At 34.7% G+C, this 23,129-nt stretch overlaps 1 long non-coding RNA gene across 2 annotated transcripts; it reads left to right on the top strand.

Moving 5' to 3' along the window:
- Positions 1-7,759: 7,759 nt before the first annotated feature.
- LOC102027136 lies at positions 7,760-22,665 on the top strand. 2 transcript variants are annotated; one of them, XR_259228.2, is made up of 4 exons: positions 7,760-7,879; positions 8,709-8,795; positions 11,815-11,905; positions 22,145-22,665. It is a non-coding gene; the product is annotated as an uncharacterized LOC102027136 (long non-coding RNA). The 2 variants fall into 2 exon arrangements; XR_259227.1 differs by lacking the exon at positions 22,145-22,665 and adding an exon at positions 17,106-17,645.
- The last annotated feature ends 464 nt before the right edge of the window (positions 22,666-23,129 follow it).

Here is a 23,129-nt window from a genome sequence, read left to right as displayed (position 1 = left end):
TTAAGATTTAGGCATAAATTAGGTTTATTGAATAATAATCTCTGGAGTTCGGCCTATGCACCTGCATTTTAACAACTTTGGAGGGATACTTATGTTAGTCTTTTTTTCAGAAATTTTGATGTAAGATTAGATTAAGTTGGATTTTTTCACTTGGATAGTTCAAACAAACATATATAAATGAAGGTATTTCTTTAAAAACCAAAAATGTGTCTAATATATATTCATTTGACCAGAAAACCCTAATGATTTCTAAAGATAACTGTATTACATTTAATGGAACTTAATTGAAAAGTTTTGTAGACTTGTGCTACCTTGATGATACTTAAAGAGATCAAACCCTAATTATCATAATAATTATACAATAATATCAAGATGTACTTTGGAAAAATGATTATTTCTGTGTAATGAAAAAATCATCTTAAACTTGTATACACAAGTGCATGCATGTGTGTGGTCAAGCACACACACACACATGACCTAAAATATGTATCTCTTCCCAGTACAGAAGGACAGTATGAAGATGCAAACCTTTATTTTGTGAACATGCAGTAAGAAAAGGAATGTTTTGGTCATCTCTTCCATAATCATGGGAATTGACTTTAATCTTTCCCTAAACCACTTTCAAAACTTGGTATTAGGAGGATGAGAATCAATTTAAAAAAAAAAAAAAACATTAGAATGTAGAGTGAACTTAACTTTGAGCCTGGGGGAATAAATTCTGCTCAGTTCAGAGAGATCCTGACATATTTATAAGGGAATTTTTTTTGCCTTCTTACCTAATGAAGGCATCACGAATGAGGAACTGCTCATCTGCCAGCCTGCAGGACCCATTCCAGAGCTGCATCCACAGATTGCTGATCACATCATTAACTTTAATCATTTCTCAGCATTAAAAAAAAGATGAAAAGAAAAGGAAAACTAATTAATTTAAAACATAGATGGTTTATCCTTTCCAGTAGAATTTAATTTAAAAGAAGTGTAGAACTCCCTGCAAGCAAAATGCTAGCACAGGAGAAAATGAGTAGCAATGTGGAAGAAATACAGTAGAAGATTTTGACTGTTCACTGCTGTTTCCTCCTCCCTGCATACAAGCGCAGTTGTCAGTATTTGTTAAAAGATTGAATGGTTTGTATAACACAAAAATTTTTAAATCTCTGTAATAAAGATACTGTTCAGTTAAATATGTGACAGGAGTTATAGGTTTTGAGCTCTTACATGGTTGAAAAGGCACTGTACTGATTTTTATAGCAGACAGTCCATGGTGACGGTGTGTAGAAAAAATATTCTGTTTTTTTTTTTTTTCTGGTACCTGGACTCGAACCCACGACCTCGTGCTTGCCAGGCAGGCACTGTGCCGCTGAGCTAACTCCCCAGCCCCCTAGAAAAAATATTCTGGACACTCTGAAAAGCTATATGTGTAAAATCATGAGGTAAGACAAGGAACTCTAAGTGCTCTGATTTCTAGAGAAAATAAGCCTGAATTTTGAGGAAGTGAATCACGTGTTTTCTTAGTTGCTCTACCTTGGCATTTGAGCTCTATTGGCAACATTTTGATAAGTATTTTAGAGGCCACCGCTGAAAATTTTCAGTTAAAGCTGTAGCGTACTGTTGTTCTAGAAGGAAAAACACAAAATGCCTTCAAATAAATATTGAAGAAAGGCATGACCCAGATGTTTTGATACCATTTTTAAGAGATAGTCACACTTCAGTTTAGAGAGGTTGTTGCCTTTACATGGGAATATAATTCCAGGATAAATTTTAAAGATCTTCAATATCAAATGAAAGAAATATTGTCCATAAACTTTGCTGCTTTAGATCAATGCTATTATGTCTTCAGTAGAGTACTGAAATATGTTTAAACTCAAAATATACAAGGTTTCTCTGTCTCAAAGATGGTTTTCGTGGGATGGAGATATAGCTTGGCAGCATAGTGCTTACCTGGTAAATGCAAGGTCGTGAGTTTGATTCCCTGTACCAAAAAAAAAAAAAAAAAAAAAAAGATTGCTTTTCTGAAAGTGATATTAGAATTAATAGAACACACAGTTTATTTCTAAAATTCTTTGTATGTGGATATGTATTTTGGGGGGAGCATAGAATTAAAGTGTTCTAAATGATGAGTTAGCGTGAAATTTTGAATCTTACTGTGTAACTTATGAAAAAGTTCGGAAATAGAGTAAAGCCACTTGAGAAAACAGTCTTAATTTTACCTAATATATTATTTGCTTAATTTATTACACTTTTGGTTAATCTTCTACCACTTTAATCAGTTGACTACTATCAAATTGTTCTCCCCTTTTTTTCTAATTTTTATTTTTTATTAGTACATCTTGACTGTATATAAAGATTATATTCCTCATGGGAGTTGAGGAATGTAGAATGTACATAACACATTTTATTTGTTTTTCACTTCCTTTCCTTCTTCTCTTGATAGAATAGAAAGATTATATATATATATATATATATATACACACACATACATATGTATGTATATACAAGATAGCTAAGATAATTGTACAAGTAATTTCTATTAGTTCATTGAAAGGAACGGTTAATTTTTATATTGTTAGATCAATCTTACATGCCTATATCTGGTAATCTGAGCAACTACTTTAAACATAACCATATGCAATATAATAACCACTGTTAATTTCCTATCATCTTGTTTTGAAATTCTGTATTGTTTTTATTGTTCTTTTATTATTGTCTTTAAAATAAAAAATGCAAAAAAATTAAACATGTTATACCTCTACAATGAATATTGGCCTTGAATATTTATTTTTAATATTTATCTTTCATTAAAGTTTTTTTTTTTACCATAGGAGATGTATATCAAAAGTTACCCTAAAGTAGCACACTTTTCTATCTTTTATGTATATTAAAACATGAAATAATACCTTGAATCATTTTACTACTTTTGAATGATCTCAATATATTATTCCAGATGCTTTTACAATTTAACCTTTTTCAATTTCATAGATATTTTTCTCCAGGCAAATCCATACAATCAAATCCTTTCACCTGCAGGAATTCTGCAGAGGTATTTCCTTCTCAAGGGAAGTATTATGTGTTTTGAGCACCAAAATACCAACAGTATTTGTGAAAGAAGTTTTATAGGAACAACAGGGAGAGAAAGAAAACCCTTCCAATGAGCAAATAATATGAAAACAGTCAACAATGTTCGAAGTACCTCCAATTTTGCATATTTTAAAATCAGAGTGAATCAAATGGAAGTGTTTGCTTTAATAGTAACTGCTGTTTTATATACTTGAATTTTATTTCTATTGTTTAATTACCAGCATTTTTTTCAAAATGTTTCTGGAGCTCTAGCTCCTATGCTATAAATTTTCTTTCTATTCATTAATTAATAATTAAATTGACACTATATGCAAAAATAAGGTAAGGTTGTTAATTTGGAAAGAAAGATTTACGTTTAAAGCAAAATAATGGAGATAACCTATTGAATAAAAAAATAATATTATGAAGCTCTATATTTCTTCACCTCTTTTTTTGTTTTTTTTTTTAAACACCAATAATACTGATTTTAGAGCAAAAAGTTAAATAGCTCTTTATGGAAACAAAGGGGCATAGATAAATTATTTGATCTTTCTTAAATTTTTCTTTGTCTCCAAATTCTTGAAAGTAAGAAAAAAAAGGGGCTGGGGATTTAGCTCGGCGGCAAAAGCGCCTGCCTGGCAAGCGCAAGGTCGTGAGTTCGGTTCCCGGTACCGGAGAAAAAAACCAAAAGAAAAAAAATCTATATGATTTGAAAAGCTATAATTTATTGGTATTTATCAATGATACCTTCTATAATATCATATATATATATAACTTTAGATTGGATTGTCTACTATAGAAGCTATTTCAGCTTTTATTTACCATCTGATTACCTTAAGAATAATAGAAAAGGTAAAGAGTATATTGCTATATTTCATTTACCTAAGATAACTAATATAATATATAGAGAAGCTATTTTACCTAAACTCTAATCTCCATATGTTGTTTCAGTTCTACCTCACTGTTACTAGGACTCAAAGACTGCCTTCAATCCTATTTCTTACTTCTACTTAAGAGTCAATCCGTATTGGGATTATCTATAAAAATATTCATACATGAGATTGTATGTAATTAAAAAGTTTCAGACCATGGTTGCAGAGTGGCCAATAGAACTTCATGCCACAGAGATCTTATAATGAAATGATGTCACGATCATGATTGTGCTTATTGCTATAGAAGAAATCAACCTGCAGAAGAAATCATCCTAAGATGTGAAGACATCATAAAACAAGAGAGCAACAGTGGCTAAAAGTTTGGTCTTTCTGGACAGGATGAAATTTTGACTGGCAGGGCTGGTAAAGATCTCGGAAAAATTGGGTGATATCAAGTTGTTAAGTTGTTAAAATCGTATGAATATCTTCAGTACTGACTTTGTGTTTGTCATCACGTTTTAATTTCATTAACATATCAAGTAAGTCTCCAATGCACAAAAATTCCAAATTTATGTGCCTGATTATTTGTATTTGTGTGTGCTGCTGAGTTATAAATGGGAAAGTTTATTCGCAGAACTGACATTTAACAGATATCACCTACCAAGAAGAGCCGAGGTGTTTCATTATAATTTTGTGGAACTTGTTTTATGATACTCAAATCACTTCCACTGTGATGAAAATGGGTTGAGAGAGGATTTTAGAAGTTTTAGAAGGGATTTTTTTGGAGAATGTTCTTGTTCTTTTTGGAAGAAGAATGGAGCATAGCAGAAAGGCACTTCAATATTAGAACTTGTAAAGCTTTCTGTGGAGTGGAGAGGATGCAGTGAATTAATGCATGATTTCCACCTGAGGAGTATGGAATGGAAGAGAAAACGTGGGTTAGCATCCCCATATAATGAGCCAAAAATGAAGTTGCTGCTTCAGGATCACCTTATTTTTCTAGAATTCGTCAGAACATAGGATGCAGTGGGGTCACTTGGGTTTAAATGTATGCTGCATATAAGGTACACTGTAGGGGTCAGAATAAGTCATCTTCAGTAGAGCCAGTTAAATGACCCATGAAATCACAACTGATAAAAATGTGGGAATGCATCATTAGGTGTTGCACATCTGCAGAAAAAAATAAAAGGAGCCGACAGACGTACTGCTGAAGGAAACTTCAAGTAAAAAACTTCCAGTAATGGAGCAGAGCTTCAAAGAATCCATGAAAATATTCATGAGATTTCTGCCAGCTCCAGAGGAGATGAAGCTATTCTAGCCAAGTAAAATTTTTCTTATTTCCAGCCATCTTCCACCTCTGAAGGGAACAAAAGGATCAGACAGGAAGTGTGAGAAAGGAGTGGGGAAGAAGAATCAAATCTACTCTCTCTCTACATAGCAGTAATCTGGTGGTATTATACTCCTCTGAGAGTAATTTCCAGGAATGTAATTGTATCTGATTAAGACTGAAGCTTTGTTATCATCTTGGACTGCATATTGATATCTGAACTTCTTCTGGATTTAGTGATTTAAAAATATTAGGAATTATTTTAAAAGTTTTAAAATTATTTGTTTTCATGTACTGACAGAAAATTCTAAATCTAAGGTAGAAATTTGAAGAAGGCCCTGAAGAAAGATGACACTGAATTGCGATGCTTTCATAGTGCATCCTCTAATGCATAGTTTTTTCTTTTCAATTTTTATTTTATTAGTAAATGTCTCATTTTATTCATAGAATTAACAATTTGACTAATAAGATCCTCAAGTCCAGATGGCTTTTGAATTCGTTGATACTGCCTTGGTTTACAGCACAAGATGATTTTCCAGGTTTGTTTCATACTTTCGTAGATCTACCCGTGGAATTAGGTATTTATCCTTCGTCATTTAGTGGAGCGAGCTTTGGAGAAATCAAGACATGCTACTGGAGTATCACTGAAAAATTTGTTTTAAGTCATATTTTTCCTTTTATTAAGTATGTATAACTTAAGTACTGTGTTCAAAAATGTGACAAGGTTACATCTCTTTCCCTCTCTGCTGTTTTTCTGCGTGTGGTGATATCAGCAATTTAAACACTGTTTCAGTCGTTCATTTGTATTTTTTAGTTTCTAATCTCACTCTTCTACTTTTATTTTTAAATATGAAATATTAAATGGTTCTTAAAGTTGGAACTGTGCAAAAAGCTGGAATCAGAGAGGCATTATTTGTCATACATTCCTTTTATTCTTTCTACCCTGTTCCACTCACCCCCAAAAGTAACTGATTTTCTAATTTTTACCCTCTGTTGCTTGTGCCCAAGTGGGCACATATGTATATTTTCTGATTTTTTCATTTTTCTTGTACAAAAATGTGATATATGATACATTGTTTTGCACTTAAATTTTTCACCGAACCACTCATCCAAAAATCACTCTACATGAATTGCGAAGAATTCCTTCCTTCATTCTTTTACACAATGCCATGCATTCAGTTGCCCAGCTATACCATGATTTGTTTAATCACTTTCCTTTTATTTAGGCAGGCAGTTTTCAATATCATGAAACTATAAACGATGTCTCAATAAGAACTTTGTGTTTTGTATTTTCATGTTATTGGATGTGCACATTCATGGTATAATTTAGGTTAAATAAACCAAGTGAATGTAATTAAACTACTGAATGGGACAGGATGGCATAAAATAAAAATTTCCTTTTGCATCGCTTTCTTCTTTCCTACTCTATATGTCTACTTCTATAAGTGAACGTTTACATTCTGATTTTATACCTTCCTAAACTAAATGAATGCATGGTATTTAAGGGTGCTAATTAATTATATCTCATTACATTTGTTTTACTTAGGAATAATTGAGAAATAGATGTAAGGATCAAGGACTAGCATTTCAATATCAACCTTACTAATATTAAAGTTGAGTTGAATAACATCTTAGGCTTCTCATAATTAGATTTCTTAGTGCTTCTTTCTCAAAACTGACTGTGGAACACATCGGAGATACAGAGAAGAAACTCCTAAGCAGAATCATTTTCTCACACACACATGAGACATATTTAGATTTGCTCTGAATTCTGGAATATTTCATTCATAAATGTTTGAAGCTTCCAGAATAAAATATGAGACAATGAATTTAGAAGTACTATTATAATCTCTTTATTTAGGAATATTTACTTGATATATAAATTTATGAAGCAATGAAACAGACATCATATATATTTACTTATTTTAATGAATAATACACCGCATATGTAAATAATGTGCTCTCAATATTGCTAATCCTACTAGTTCAGCAAAGTTATAGAATAAATATAAATTACATACAACTTTATGCAGCAAAATATAAATAAAGTAGAGATTTTTGCCATTAAATACATATAGGGCCAGTAGGACCTTTCTACCAGGATTCTTCTTTTAAATGTATAAAGATCTAAATTAAATCAATATATATTTTCTATTCTGGACTCAACCTATGTTTAGCTAAGCAAATGGGGAAAGGAACAGTTACAAGATAAATTGTATGTCTTTGCTTTGTTACAGGCTATTTGTCAGTATAATATATTGAAAGAAAAGGAGCTATCTTCTATATCATTCTTCAGTAATATATTCCCTTTTGTCATTGTACTGCACCTTGTATTTATTTAAAAAGTAAACACACTCTAAAGGGTCTATTTTTAAAACATAAAGTGGGCTTTTGTAGCATTTCATTTTATGTTAGGAAGACTTAAACTAAAAAAATAATGATTCTATAAATGGTTTTGACAAGTGATACCGTTATTCCCCCTCCTTTTAAATCTGTAAGAGAGAAGTCTCTGCATATCTACAATAAGTTCAATCCTTGACAATTGGCGGCAGAGCCATCAACTGACTGGGATAATTAAGAAATTTCTAATTGTGTGACTTTAAAAAATGTGCAGCTGATTTACAAGGTGAGTGTATGTATTTGTAGCATGCAATATTTGCCCATATTAAACAGAGATTTATTGGAGATAGGCAGAGTTAACATCTGGAAAAGCGGGTGTTGTGTAGTATTTAAATACCTTGATTTCTTCTTCACCATTATTCATGAGAGAAATTTGACATCTTCGGCTCTCAGAGGTTTAATAGAATCCCTTGAACAGCTGCATATGCACACAAAACAAAGTGAGAAGCAGCTTATAGTAGAATATAAGGAATAAAAGAATATATAAAAGTCTTTAATCACATAGATAAGCTAAATAACGTGCTTAAAAAGAATGTTAGGAAAGAAAATTTCTTGCCAGCTACCTTGGAAAAAACTTTTAGAAGGTGAAATCACTATTTCCATTTCACGTGGAAGTTCACCTATATTATGCCAGGTATGAAAACTAGTGCCTGGCATGGGTGTCCATGTAGCCACTGTTATTAGGTGGGACTGATTGAAGGTGACACTCAGAAATAATTAATGGTTTCTACCGTATAGGCTCTGATGTTGTGGCACAATTACAGAATTGTCTGTGGTCACTGATATGTGCTCTCTTATTTCTGAGAATTTGCTAACAACGTGGGTCATTTCTAATGACTGAAAAAAGGCAAATGTAGGCTCGCCAAATGAAAAAGGAGACTAGGCAGGAGTCAAAGCAGCCCTTTCACCTTGGCAGTATATTACATAGTACTGTAATAATTCATTCAAGCAAACAAGTTCTGTCAGCCCAACCTGGTTTTAATATGAATTGAAGCTCTACAAGACAAGGGACAAGGTATAAAAAGTAATATGATTTCATCTTATTGAATTTCAAGGTTTTATCTCACAGAATGCTTACCTGAACATTGTGGAAGTATGGTTTAGAACAAAGGCCTCTGAAGTAAATGGCTTTTCTAAATAGCGTAAGTACAAGGGAATAGCTAAAATCAGCAAGCTTTTTTTGTAGTGACACTTTCTTATTTGTGGTATTAAAGACTTAAATGAGATAATATCTATTATGTTCCTATGAAAGTACTACAAATTTAGTGACTAATTTGGTGACAAAGAGTATAAATATAATGATGACATGACTGTAAGAGACTCTAGACAATGTAAATTGAAGAAATGTAAGATCAATAAAATTACTTTTGAAGAAGTGAGATAGAAAGTGATCAAATATCAAATATTGATAAACAAAATATTGGAGTTCTTAAATAACACCCTGAAAAATAGGAACCTTATTCTCAGAGTGAATCACTTAAGTCCATCCTTACCAACAAGCCTTCTGGAAATAATATATCAAAAAGAACTCTAATTAGAAAGAAGGACACTTAACAAAAAGAAATTTTGCAAGAGGCAGCATGTGTTCATTTCATGAAGTGTTTTTTTTTTTCCAGTACCGGGAATCGAACTCACAACCTTCCACTTGCCAGGCAGGCGCTGTGCCGCTGAGCTAAATCCCCAGCCTCTGAAGTGTTCAATTGTAGGTGATTTACTGGAAACGTGAAAATATTGGAAAGGGCACAGCAAAGAGAAATAAAGAGAAGCAGGAAATGGGACAATAAGAATAGGAAATTTTACTTGGAAATAGACATAATAGCTCTAAGCAAATGGAGTTAAATGACTGTGAAGTCATACCGCACAATCATAGTTAGAAACTCTGCTCGATCACTAGGGGAGATCAATATAATTATAAATGTAGCACAAAAGCCTATGGAATTGCATTTCTTAAAAAAGAGGATCTGTTTTAAATTTTGGCTTAGATGAGTCAGCCTTGGGTAAATTTTCTGTCTGGTTTTATTTAGCATTTGTAAGAGTTAGAAGATAAAGTTGGATATTGGGCCTGTCTTTTTTAAATACCTCTTCTGGTTAAAAGATAAAAGAACACTCTGTAAGTAGAAATCAGTGAGCAATTACAGAAGTCAGAGCTCTCTCTTCTTTATTAAAAATTGATATTGAGCTCGGATAATTTGCAAGAATTGAATAAAACTTTGGGAATAATGTCGTAGCTAAGAAATATACTCTCCCTATGTAATGGAACTGGATCAATCAGAAATTTTCATAGAAAAAGATTCATCCCATGGGGTTAGTGCTAACATTCTGGAATAATTCTTGAGAATTTTTGTGACACTTAAGACATTTTTGGAATGATTTTATTACAATGTCTCAATTACAGAATATGCTATTGAATTTTCTTTCTCTTGCTATTTTCACTTTAACGGATTGTGTTCAGCACATTTAAAGGAAAAGTGTTTTTCCCCTGGAGGTTTTGATTGGAGTTTAAGCCAAAGAAGTGTGGGATAAGATTTTTAGAAAATAACAAGCACTGTTTGAATTCTAGCCATCTCCGGTTAGAAAGATGTAATTGCATATCAGAAAAGATTTATGAAGTATAACTGAAACTTTTGGTTATTAAGTTTACCAAACTATACTGTACCAAGTTATAGAATTTCAAATCAGAGTTTTGATTATTAGAGACCTTGGTTTGTGAAAGTAATCATTTCAATCACAGAAATCAAATGGTCATAGGAGTGTAATGTAAGATTAATGACAATGATTATGATGGTGAAGATGAGTGACATTTATTGAGCTCTCATTATATACCTAAGACTGTTTTGCATAGTTGAAAAGGATAAATTTATTTAATGTCCACAGATGCTCTTTCACTTACTTATACAGATTTCAATGTTTTGAAAATAATGAGAATGGAAACAGAGATCTCTTATGTGAATGTTCAAACCTCACACATCTACTAAATGGTAGTGTTAGAGTTTTAGCTCAGCAGTGGGACTATACATTCACTAAGATATTTTAGTCTTACACAGAAAACACATAAGCAGTCATTATCAAGTGACTTTTAAAAAGGTGCTACAATTAATACTTTGTAATTCCTTTGGTCAAAAGGTTTAGTTCTAACCCATGGACTATGACACACAGTTGAGAATAAAACCTGTGGTATTTTCCACTAATATTCTATAATAAAGACAGTGTTTTCTGTAGAGATGATTTACTATCTGTCCCTTATAAAAGTGCTTTAAAATGGTCAATAAAGATCCTAAATTAGTAATGTGTTATGAATCAATGCTTTTTATCTGCAAATTTATTATGTGAATAGCTTACCTGAAAGTACATATTTGATTTTTAAACACAGTGGTAAATTAGAGTATTTTACAAGTGAAGTGATTCTAGTTTGGAGTTTCAGAGGACTCCGCCTTGTAGTATTTCTCTTTTACCAGAATGAGTTCGTAAGACATTGTGCCTTTTAAAACTCCTGTGACTTGATAAATGCAATACTCACCAGTTAATATTTATTGTTAGGAAGCCTGCCTTTTTTATGCTATAACATCCTTGTTATGAAAGGTCAAAACTTGTCTAGTTAAGCCTTGGAATTACTGACCCAATTTCTTAGCATTTTTTTTTTTTTTTTTTTTTTTTGTACTGGGAATCAAACTCAGGACCTTGTGCTTGCCAGGCAGGCATCTGTAGCACTGAGCTATATTCCCAGCCCCACTAACCCAATTTCTCAAATGTCAAAAGAACTGGATCATGAAAACCATGTAGAAGAAAACACAACTGATTGATAACGATTTCCATAGAAAAGGAGAAAAAGGTTAAGATTGTGGTTAATGAATGGAGAGAATAGCAGTATTATGTTATTTAATTTTAAAGAAGAATATATTTATGTATTTTATACCTTTTATAATAATATGCTACAATATTTTTATTTCTTAAAATGGTTGTGACTGGGAGTTATCTTTTGCTAAAAAGTCAATACAGTGGAAAAAGTAGTTAATTTGAGCTTTCATAGTTTGAATATGTAGCCAGTATTTCTTAAAGGCATAATATGGTGGCTTGTGATATTTTAAATTCTAAACAGGAACTCAGAAATAAGTCATCATTTCTTTTTTCTCTCTTCCCTAAATGCCATTATTATCATCTTAGACACGTGATTTAGCGTCCACCAATAAAATGTCAATTTGGACTTGGAGTTGAGAAATGACAGTAGGGAGCCAAGTGTGGGAGATGTGACCAGGTAAGTGTGGACAGGTGTCGTCTGTGGGGCCTGATGGGAGTGGAATGCCCTGGATGGAGGAGGCAGCTCTGGGACTGGATGTGCACTGTCCCTGCCTCGGAGAACTCAGGCCTGGCTCACTGGTGGCATGAACCAGGTGATTTCATTTAGGAAATTTTTCTTCCTTGTCAACTCAACAGACTGGATTTTGCGTTCTGAAAAAACAAATGTTTAGTGATAAAATAGTTAATGATTTCTAGTTTATCCACCAATATGATAGTCTTACGAAAGAACATGTTTTGTTTCCCTCTTATCTTTTCTTTTTTTGGTAATAAATATCTTGCTATTTATTTAGCTGAGGTTTTAGAAAGGATGAAAATCATGCTACTCATTAGAATGAGGTCTATTGCCCTCACATAGAGAGCAGGTTAAAAATTCAGAATGAAGGCAAAGACAAAGAGAATAATTGAACATTTCTTTTTTAAAAAAAAACCCACAGAAGCCCTCCCTACATACTGAAATTGTACAATCATGTATTGGCCTAGTCTTATATCAGTGCGTTGACAGTTGAAGAGCACCAAGTTGTCTCATCTAGGTTAAACATGCCCAGAGAATTGATAAAGTATATGTTCCTTTAAAATAAAACGAACTCTTACGGAGAGATCAAATCCTCAACAAAAAAGACCTTTTATAAACCATATATTATTGATGTCATCACCAAATTTCCTGAAGAAAAATAGGTTTAAACACTGTTTTCCCGTTGAAGAACTTCGAGAGATGCTGCTCTTTGATGTGGGACACAAAGGAGCAAAACCTTTTTGGTGACAGGGCTAGCATACTGAAATACCTTCATATGTCCACCTCCAAATATAAAAAGTCTCCTTTGGAATTAATGCTGCTGTCTTGAATTTCAGTTCAGTCACCAGCAAACCTAAACTAGATGTAGCTATAATCCTTAAAATGACTGAATAAAATTAGGGAAGTAGTTAAAGCTCTCAGAAACATAAGTTACAGTTACAGATATATTTAATCAGGCTATAGGAAATTTCATGCCATTTTAAAGGCTACATTTAAACTAACTCACAGTTTCATTTTGTTGCTAAAATTAATAATGATGCTTCACATCCAAATAGCTATGGAAGTTTGATATTTTCTACCTGAGAATAGCATCCTTAAGTGCCTATTGCCTCTGCTTTTCATTCTCCTGCATTCTCAGGGGGTCTGACATGTTCACATGAGAATTGTGCTTATTTTCAGTTTTCTAGAGAAAACTTCAACCCAAAATTTACAAGTATGAAAGGTTTACTGGTGTCACTTACTTTTAGTCATGGTGGATGACAGATTTCCTCCCTCATCTTTCATAGCAAAGAGGCAGATTAAGAATCATCTGCAAATTAGATTATGGGATTAAAAATCCAGCAAAATAACCTAACTCTTCTGTACTATGACTAGAGCAAAGCTGCCTGGGAGGGATTATTGGATCCTCTTAAAGATTGGTTCCATAAGCAGGAAGGGAGCGCCAGGGATATAGCTCAGTGGTGTAAGTAGCTGCCTGGCAAGTGCAAGGTCCTAAGTTCAAATCCTGATTAAAAAAAAAAAAAAAAGCAAAAAGGATAAAAAGCCATAAGCAAGAAGGGCACTTACGGGACCACGCTGTTCCCCACATCATTCTTTTTACAGAAGTTTAAATGTTCTGTGGAGCAGTTGTGAAACTTATTTCCACTTTTGTAAAACGGACATAACACAGTTGTTAAAGGTAGTTTACAGCATGCTTTGTTAGTATTAGGAGTTTATAGGAAATCAGAAAAATCCAGAGCAGTTTTAGTATTTTTCTATTGGTCATATAGTTTTCATGATTAGAGTCTTTGGGCAGAAGACAGGCCTGAGATTTTCAAGCTATTTCCAAAATAAGAAATTAGAAAATTATCAAAGAAATTAATTTTTAAAGAAATTAAAAACAACTGTGTCTAGATTCTTTTTGCAGCTTTTATCATTTATTAGTTTTTATTTCAAGAGGACACTATTAAATACAAACTATTACATAGTATTATTAATGTTTCCTCCTTACTTAAGCCATTTTATATCGCATTAGAAACTGCAAGACAATATCAAGTAACAATTCAAATCACTGGGTCTCGCAAATAATGCCACCTCAACATGCAATTTATTGGGAAATTAAATTTATAACTGCTATACCAACAGAATCCAAGCATTTTCACCCAGCCATACCATGCCTATAGTATCAATTCACAGATAGTGGGCCCTCTCACTGAAAGATTCTTATAATCAGGTTTTTTAAAAAAACTAAATTTGTACTTTTATTGATCTGTGCTTGCAGTTTGTTCTATTTGACTCTTATAAAACTCTACCTATCTGTCTTGCCTGATTATCTGTGCCTAAATTCGTCTTTTTATTTTGTAAGTAATAATATTAACCTCAAAGTAATTATTTATTTACAGAGTTAACAACTGTCACAAGGGCTTTAGAGATTTGGTTTCACCTCATTACCATGACTTAACCTTCATGGAGATACTTATGGTCTTTCTCTATTACATTTCAATATATATACTAATTTGTTTCATTTTTGTTACTAGTTTATCTTAGTTTATTTACAGGAAAGTTTTTTGTTATTATATGTTTTTTAAAAAATCTTTTTGGTTTATATCTTGTACACTCAGTAATGACTTTGAAGATAGCAATACAGAGTGCAGTAGCTATTGTTATTCTCTTATTATTTAGTTATGAAATTTTGTGCTTTTTTCATAAAAACAAATCAAAGAAATAAAAGAAGAATATGATTGTAATGATTGCTCATGAAATTTAAACTTAGTATGGAGGTGTGCTATGCCAATAAGGACAGTCAGAAAGTGGAAAACATGATTATGCAATCTGATATGGAATACATGGAACATATGGAATCAGAGGATTAGTAGAAACCTTGTTAGTAAATTGATAAACAAACTGGCATTTCTGGAACACTTACTGTATTCTGAGACTTAATTTTATGAGCTTTAAATGAATCATCCCTTTTAGCTTCACTGTAACTTACGAGGTAGATACCGTACTATAATCCTCATTTTGCAAAGGAGGAAATCGCAGGGCCTCTGAATCAGGAGTAATGGTAATACTGGTGTCTTGGTTACTTTTCTCTGGTTGCTGAGACAAAATACCCAACGCCCAAAATGAAGGAAAGAAAGGTTTATTTAGCTTACAGTTTATGGAGGTTTCAGTCCATACTTGGCTGGCTCCAAGGCAAAAGATAGCAAAGCAACAAGAGTAAAGGGGGCAATGGCAGCTGAACAGCAACCAGCCAGAGCAAAAGGGAGGAATGGCGACAAGCAGCTTCTTTCCCTCCCTTACATCATAAACAGGTTACCCCCACCTAAGGGGCATGTAGCTCTCACATAATCTCCATGCCCTCCCCTTCCACAGGCTCAGGATGTATACAAAGTAAGCACCCTGGCTTCCTGCTGAGTCACTTAGCCAAACCTCTAGACTCCCCAAATTGACACAATGTATCAACCATAACAACTGGCTGTCTTTACTTCCCTGGATCAACCACACTGAGAATAAAGTGTTTCCATATGTTTGAAACCTTTTATCTATATATAATTACTACTCAGCGAACAAGGCACTTGAACATTCACAATACCGAATCGAATTAAGTGGTTTAAGGCACTAATGTGGAGAAGTCTTCAAAATCCTCAAACATAAGGCTGAAAATATCCTCTGGGTTTTCCGATTTTTGTTCATATACTCAGTGCTCTGATCTTTGGACATTATGTTGGTTACTTTCCTCATTGTTGGACAAAATACCCAACACCCGAAGTTAAAGGGAGAAAGGTTTATTTGTCTTAGAGGTTTCCGTTCATAGCTGGCTGGCTCCAAGGCAGGATGGCAACCCTGAAAGAAACCCCGGAAGAGAAATAGTCCACAAAAGGCAGGGAGGTGAGAGCAAGCAAGGGACCTCAGCAGGTTCACTTTGTCTTTTACATTCTATCTAGGCTACCGGGATCAGCAGCGGACTGATTTGGTAATCACATACACTTAATCCCAGCATCATACATTCTAGGTTCAGGCACCTGTGAAAAAGCCCCATCTGTGACTGCATGAGGTACTGGGGGGGGGGGGGACATTCAGCCAAAAGGCATAACAGACACATTTAAGGAAGCATCATGTGTGAATACAGGAAAACTGTTAAGATCTGATGTCTCAATTTCTGGTAGATTGCAGTTTTTCTTCAAAAGATAATGGACTTAAGTATCTTATTTTATGGTCTTTGATATATAAACTGGATTTACCTGAAATTTCCCCATGCTTGTTAATTTTTAGAAATAAGCAAGCGTGATCTGTTTTCCAGATAAATGTTAAATTGTAGAATACATATTTATCAGTGGTTACAGAATGCCTAATATAACTATCAAATTGAATTAAGCATTTTTTCTAGATAAGGTCATGACAGGAGACACACAAACCCATCAAATGAGCTCATGAAATTATATTATGAACTGATAAAGAGTTGCCTCCACCTAGGCTGTCCTTTCTAACCATTTGAAATCTATCTGCTCAATTTAAGAAAAAAATGACTCAGAACCCATATGCAATGCACCTTGCTGATAACTCATTACCAGAGAATAAATAATTTAAGTGAAGCCTCTTGGAGTCAAAATCCTGGAGCTGCTGATATCTCAGTTGTCCCTGCAGGGAAGAGAATGACCAGAGCTTCAGTTTCCTGGTAGTTATTTTCTCCTGTCTTTTCTCTTTTGAATTAGTAGACATTACATGGCCACTAGTTTGGGCAGCTTCTCTAAATTATCAATGTAATTGGTAGATTTAAAGAGGAATCTTTGAAATAACTAGATATGGCAGCCACTCTAACCTCTCTACATGAGTATTTAAAAATGATAGTGGAGAAAAGAGAAGATGTTTATTCTGTGATCATGAGTGCTACATTAAATTAGGGCAAAAAGGCAGAAAACATCAGCAGAGGCATCTAATCTATTCCTGTGGCAACTAAGGACCATCAGTTATACTTTATTCATTTCTGTTCCTCCAATAGAGGCTGTCACTTTTAATTGAGGTAAGTGATGGCGGCTTCCTGGACACAGTTGGGGAGTTAGTATAGGCTAATGTTTTTGCTTAACTTCATTTCATCCCAATTGTGCTTAGGAAAGACAGCAATGACTTGATCTTTATTTATTCTTTTCTTTCCTCTAACAAGTTTCTCCGGAATATCTCTGCAACTCTCTAGAAACTTGACATTAAGCTATTTGAAGTCATTCACTTTGTAGAAAAGAAAGGATATTAAACTATAATGAAGACTGAAGACTATGGATACTACGGAAGCCATCCTTGTGAACACACTGGCTTTATCTTGCCTTTCTTATCATTTATTTGCTCCAGAGTTGCTTTGTCTTACTTTCCAACTTTACCCACCAGCAAACGAAACTTCATTGGAAAAGTGGGAAGATAGTATGGGCAACAAACATTCAAAAAAGAAGTCCTAAAAATTCATTAGTAACCAAAGGAATACAGATGAAAATGACTCTGTGATAAGAAATGATATTAAACAGTGTGTCAAGTGTTGGAAGGGATGTGTTGCTATAAAATTTATGCACCGCTGGGCATAATGGAGACACCTTCACCCATCACAGAAACCAATCTGGCAGATCTAAAGAGCAACTTGTGAGAGGACACTTCTCTTAGCAAATTTGTGAGTGAAGTGTTGAAGTCTGTTAGGTGCTTATCACTGGTAAGTAGGTGGTGTTAACTCTGGAAGGATCCCATGTAGTAGAGTCTGCAGCATTAGGATCAACCAACTAGATAAATCCTGTGCAACATTAACAGATACTGAAGACAAATTATTGAATTCAAAAGGTAAGAGTGAGGTGAATGATACCACCTACATCAATTAAAATTATACATTTGAACATTTGGCGAACGATACATAAAAACACGGAGATATATTTTAAGCCCCTTAGAATGACAACAGATGTGGACAGAGGAATGCAAGGGGAGAGAGCATAATAGGAAAATAATGTATAGATTAAGAAAAAATGATAGGATTGATTTGTATGGAACTTTGCCTACTTTCTAAATAAATTATTCTTACTTGCCTTGCTGGATCTTCTACTCAATCAACTCTCTTTGGGTGGGCAGTGGGTTCACGATTTTCCGATTCTTATCATAGATATTACTATTCAGAAATTCTTTGCCTTTTTTATTATTTCTCTTAAATGTCAGTGTGGAGTTATGTCTGGAACCCCACCTGATGTACTCCCCTTTAAGTTAGGAAAAGAAGCATGAGCTTTCACTATCCAGAAACTTTAATCCTCATTGATAAGATCAGAGAAGAGGAAATTTATGCTTGTGGATGCTCTAGAATGTGCGGGAGCCTTTGCAAAAGCAGGTTTTGGCTGTGGAATAGACACTTCGGGATGTCCTCTCTAGGATCCCTGATTTTCCATTTGAGTTCTTTCTAGACCACATTTTGGGGCAGGAAGAACCTGACCTCCTAGTCCGTCCCACACGTTCTACCTCTGCCCGGTGTACACATATCAATTTCTTTTTTTTTCCTCTACATTTTCTTTCTCAATACTAACTCTGTTTTTATTCCAGCACCTTCCTTACCTTTTCTCAGCTTCTGATTTGTGCTTGGTCTGCCTCCTAGTGAGCATGCCAGAATCACAATTCAGCCATTGTCAGAGTCTTTGATGAAATCTTCACTATAAAATGCACTGGACACTGCTAGTGGTTCCTAATTTGGAATTTCTCAGACATAAAGATCAACAAATCCTTAATTGGGTTTCAGTAAAAACAATTTTGTCTTATTTTCTGTTTCTTTTCATAGAGATCCTGAAACACTTAGAGTCTCCAAAGTGCTAGGTGTCTAATGAGGTTACAAGTGGCTGGAGGTCCTGGACACTCAGAGTAGGGGTTGTTTGCCTGATTAACAACCAGGCCAACTGAACACTGGAACTTCCAGACCCATTACCTGACTTCCAAATGGGAAAGAGAAGTTGAATACTCATAGCCAATTATTTCTCAATCACATATATGTAATGAGAGCTACACAAGATGCTAAAATTTATATTTTGGATGTATATACAGAGACACAGGGTCTGGAGAGCTTCTGGATTGCTAAACATGTGGAGGCACCTGAATAGACACGTAGCCTGAGTGGTGGTGTGATTTCCCTGCCGCTTCCCACAAAACCCTCCCCTTCGCACTTCTTCATATGGCCATTCATGTGTTATCTTTAACTATTTCATGTGAAACATCAGCAATAGTAAGTCAGGTGTTTCCCTGAGTTCTATGAGCTGCTCTAGAACATTAATCTGAGAAAGGGATAGTGGGAACCCCAGTTTTTAGTTCTTCAGTCAGAAGTACAGTCAAAACAATCCAGGGCTCATGATTGGCATCTGAAGTGGGGGACAATCCTATGACTGAGAACTACTCTGTGGGATCTGTTGCTACCTCCAGGGAAGCATTGGAATTAAACTGTAGGGCAGCCAGATGGTGTTCTCTAAAGAATTGCTTGGGGTGGGAAGGATAAATCCCCATATATTTTAGTGACTGGAAATATCCTGTGAAATTGTGACTCTGTAGTAAGAGGAAATAGGTTTTTTTTTTTAAAATTTATTAGTACATGTTTTCAGTACAGCATGATTATGTTCATCATGGGGAGCTGGAATGTGTATAACACAGCTGACTTTTTTCATCCCCTTCCCCTCCCTCCCTCTCCATTCCATCCATCTCTTGATTCGCCTTCCTATTACACCAAAATTGAATAGTGTCACTTTACATTCACACCTATTCAAATATCTAAATGTAATCTCAAAATAGATTTAATAGATATTAGCTTGGGATCAAAATGAGGTCAACTTGGATTTGGATGGGCCCTAAATTCACTTCAAGTTTTCTAATAAACAGGAAGAGACACATAGACACTGACAGATAAGAAAGCCAGGGGAAGTTGGAGCGCAAGTTGGAGTTTTGCTCTCACACTCTAGATATGAACTGGAGAAATCAGAAATGATTCTTTACAAGAGACATCAGAAGGAGCCTGGTCCTACTGATGCCTCAGTTTTGAAATTCTGACTTACAGACTGTGAGACTCAGTTTCGTTGTTTTAAGCCACCAAGTATGTAGGCAACTATGATTTTCAGTATGGCACCTGGTGGATTATTTCACTGCAATCTCAAGTTGATAATAATTGCATATCATTTATTACTAAAAATGAGATAATGGTTCCTAGTCTATTGTCATGTACACTGCTTGGTAGCAGGGTCTGCTTGGTAAGAGGGTCTAGAGCCAGACACTGTGAATTCAAATTATAGCTCTGCTAGATACTAGCTATAAAATTCTGGGAAAGTTATTTTAACTTTTCTGTACCTTGGTATTTTCACCTGTTAAGCCATAATTACAGTGCTTACCTTGTGGGATTGTTGTAAAGGTTAAAACTGGCTAGTAAATTTTATGGACTCAGAACATTGCCTTACAACTAGTAAATAATTTCCTAATACTATTTCATGAGGATACCAATCTGGAACTCTTTATTTCCTTTTTCATAGAGTCTACATGTAAATTGCATTATAACTATTGTGTATAGAGTGCACAGGTAGTACAGGCATATGTGCAGGGACTGTGGCATTTTAGGTAATTTTTTGTAATTCAGTGTACAAAAATAGATTACAAGATTCCATCAAATGTGATTCCATCAAATGAGAGTTCATCAAATGTGTAGATTAGATGTATTTTGATTATCTAGCCTAAAATAACATTACTTTAACTGCTGTTATGGTTTGTGTGTAGCTCTTCCTCCAAAGCCTCATGTGTTCATAGGTGGGGCTTTTCCAGAGGTGGCTGGATCTAAGCGTGTGATGCCGGGATCAAGGATGTATGATTATTAAATTAGTCCACCGACTGGTTTGGTGTAATTCCGGGTAGGATTAAGGATGTCCTACCCTAGGAATGAGTGCTATCCTCCCTGAGTGTCAGCAGGGTGAGAGGTATAAGGGATAGGAAGAGGATCTTTGGTGGCTTGTCCCTTGTTGCTTGCTGCCATGCTATCATCTGCTTTCCGCTTGCCCTGCTTTTCCCTGGAATGTTTCTCCTCTGTGATGCCCCTCTGCCCTGCCACCTTGCTTTGGAGCCAGCCAACTATGAACTGAAACTGTAAGCTGCAATCAATCTTTCCTCCCTTAACTTTGGATGTGGGGTATTTTGTCCAAGCAATGAGAAAAGTAACTAAGACAACCATTATTTAGAAGTTAAATAACAGTTAAAATTTCAGTAATTTCTTGCAATAGCAGATATCAAGACATCAAAAATAATTAATCCTTTTTGTAATTTGTTGCATTATGCAGTATTCAGTAAAAGGTGTAAGTCTGAGAACATGAATCAGGAAATCCTTTTCTAGTGGTCATGAGAGACTATTATGAGCCTTTATGCTCCTAGATATAGTGAACTCGATCTTTTATTTATTTTTAATAGTGACTTTTGTTATTGCTTTCTATTACTGTATCATTAAGGCATAATTTGCAGCTTCACTTAGATCATGGCCACTTTTTTGAGTTTTCTCTACCCATTTCCTTTCTTTTTATTTAGTTCTGATTAATTTTACTCAAATGTCTGGACTTCCTTGAGCTCTTTATATCTCTGAAACTGTATTGGATTGCAATATTAGAGAGCCTGTCTTACAAATGCTTCAGGATTGGAAACTACACATAATAGCTAATCTGTTGAGTACCTGCCATATTGCAATTATTGCCATGTTGCAATTGTTTGCATATTTTATTGATAATTGTGATGACTAAAACATGTATTTGCATTGGTAGAGATATAACACAGCCCCTCATGTGTGTTAGGTTAGTTTTCTACCACTGAGCTACATCTCCCAGCCTTGTGACAAGTCATTTCATCTGTTCGCCTTTGGCTATGAGGTGCTCAGATATTTGCTCAAAAATATTCGGGGCATTTTTGTGAGGAAGTGCTATCATTTGGATATGAGCTATTCTCCAAAACTTACATGCTGGAAGCTTGGTCCCTTGTGTAATGGTATTTAAAGTTTGTGGAGCCTTAAAAGATGAGTCTTAGTGGAAGATGATTGGAAAATTGGGGCAGGACCAGCATAAGGGACTAAGGCCCAGCTCACAGGAGTGAATTATGTCTTGTGAAACTAGACTCACCCTTCTGAGAGTGGGTAGTTACAAAGCACATTTTTTCTTTCTGTTTGCCCTCTTGCTTCCCCCTTACTAGGTGATCGCTTTTGTATGAGCTTCTTGTGACTCTCACACACTCCCGCCAGCAGAGGTCCTCACAGACTCCAGTGCTGATATCTGGTTCTCCTAAGAATCAAGTGGATATCTGGAAGAACATTGCCTAACACAGTAGAGCAATGCTTTTGAAGTTTGGTCTCATAACCTTCATTTTACAGATTAGGAAACTTGAAGCTTTTTCAGCGAAGATACAATATGATCCTATCTTCCCATAACCAGTGGGTGGCGGAAGTGGAATCCCACCCAGGTCTGCATCCTTCCAAGGTCAATATTGTGCCTACTTTGTAGCATTTGATTCCACAACATCTACTGAACTGGGGTCAGAAGAACCTGAAACCCATATTGAATTGTCTCCCACACATATCAGCTCAGAAAATATTTCCTCATGGGAGATCAGGGATCTTTGAGAAGCCGGACATCCTCCCATTTTCATAGCACATGGCCCATCGCTCATTCTCGATCTATGCTGCCTGTATTCTTTGCTGGTGTATTCTCACTCGAAAATAAAAGAACAAAACAAATTTACTATTCATTGTGCTTTATTCATAAGGTTATGTCCATCTCAGCAATAGATAAGAACTGATACTATTTATTATTTCTAAAATTTTAAAATATAATTTCCACTGACTCAACAGTACCAAATTCTTAAAAAATTTCACTAATGTGATTAATTGTGGTAGAACCTTTTAATAAAACTTTTTTGAAAAATAAGATCATTTCATGTTCAGCTGATTATTATGATGTGCAGAATAATATATGTTTTTCCTCTTTCTTTATTCTTTAAGTTCCAAAATTTTCAGTTTAGCACAATTGATATCATTTTTTGTTTCTTTTAGGTAATACATGTATTTTTTCACTTAGATGGATTACAGCGATTTTTTTCCTGTTCTCTCATTCTAACTTAACATCTTTTTGAAATATTATTTTCATGTCCTTGCTTCGTCTATCATTCCATTATTTTCTAG

This window comes from Chinchilla lanigera, unplaced genomic scaffold (genome assembly GCF_000276665.1).
Source record: "Chinchilla lanigera isolate Chin_1 unplaced genomic scaffold, ChiLan1.0 scaffold00002, whole genome shotgun sequence".
Classification (NCBI taxonomy): Eukaryota; Metazoa; Chordata; class Mammalia; order Rodentia; family Chinchillidae; genus Chinchilla; species Chinchilla lanigera.
Note: the sequence above shows the minus strand (reverse complement) of the source record. Positions and strands in the feature narration are given on the sequence as shown.